Genomic DNA, 1,086 nt, shown 5'->3' with positions numbered 1-1,086 from the left:
TGGAGGCATACCTGCTTCAGCTGGCAGGCGGCGGTTCAGGTCAGCCAGCTAAAGGAAAATAATGAGGTTCACACTTTTTTTTTTTTTTTTTTTTTAAAACATCGTTTTTTGTATTTTAAGTCAACTTCACAATACATGCTGAAAATATCAAGAGTGATTATGTGTCTCAGTGCTGGTTGTGTTTTTTTTTTTTTAAACTCAGTTCTTGCCTGGTGCATAAAGGTTTACATCACATAAAACTCTTGTTACTTAAATCTAATGTTGAGTCCAGCATATTAACTCTGTGTGTGTGGGGGGGGGAGATTTGAAAGTATGCATATGCGTTTCTCACCTCCATGCGGCGAATGTCTATAGATAGTACAGTGGTGAAGAAAAACATCTGCAGGAAGAAGTCAGACACCAGCCCCACAACAGCAAATAAACAGAATTCCTAAAATAAACAGAAGAGACATTAACCACATAGAAGCATTTCCCACCTGGCTTGATTTAGCATTATGCTTTGCTTATTTAATAACAATAACTTTAACTACAGTTTTCTCCTGGTGCACTTCCTTCAACAGTTGCAGCACTTGTCCTCTTACCTGGATAGCTGGCACAAGAGTGAAATATCCAATGAGGATAATACACAGCTCAGTGGCCATATTCTTCATGATAGACCAGCTCTCATTACTAAGGCCTGAAAAAACAGAACAACAATCAGGGAAAAATGAAGAAATGCACAATATTTAATAAGCCGTAACTAAACTACATTCTCCAAACTTACCTTGAGCTATGCGCAGTTTGACCTCGAGGTCGACAGGGGTGGAAACCACAGACTTGGTGAGCACCAAGACGTTCTCCAGCCCGATTACCACCACCAGATAAGGGAAGATCTCACTGCAGGGAGAAAAATAAAATAAAATACCCTCAACTTTGAGTACAGTTATCTTTGGTAATATACACTTTCACCACATTACCACTGTGTGGAATTCTGTTTAAATTACAAACACAAATGTACTTTAATCTGACTTTAATAATGCAAATGTATGTGGTCCACTCCTATGTTTTGTTTGTTTTTTAGTTATAAAATCAGTCATTTAGGGTTCA

At 38.1% G+C, this 1,086-nt stretch overlaps 1 non-coding gene across 1 annotated transcript; it reads right to left on the bottom strand.

Moving 5' to 3' along the window:
* LOC102309127 lies at nt 1–1,076 on the bottom strand. Its single transcript, XR_006054038.1, has 4 exons — nt 764–1,076; nt 582–676; nt 332–430; nt 1–48 (listed from the first exon to the last, which is right to left on the bottom strand). It is a non-coding gene; the product is annotated as an uncharacterized LOC102309127 (transcript).
* Nucleotides 1,077–1,086: the final 10 nt, after the last annotated feature.

The sequence above is a fragment of the Haplochromis burtoni genome, unplaced genomic scaffold (assembly GCF_018398535.1).
Source record: "Haplochromis burtoni strain Fernald_Lab_line unplaced genomic scaffold, NCSU_Asbu1 Contig_7091, whole genome shotgun sequence".
NCBI classification, from domain to species: Eukaryota; Metazoa; Chordata; class Actinopteri; order Cichliformes; family Cichlidae; genus Haplochromis; species Haplochromis burtoni.
Note: the sequence above shows the minus strand (reverse complement) of the source record. Positions and strands in the feature narration are given on the sequence as shown.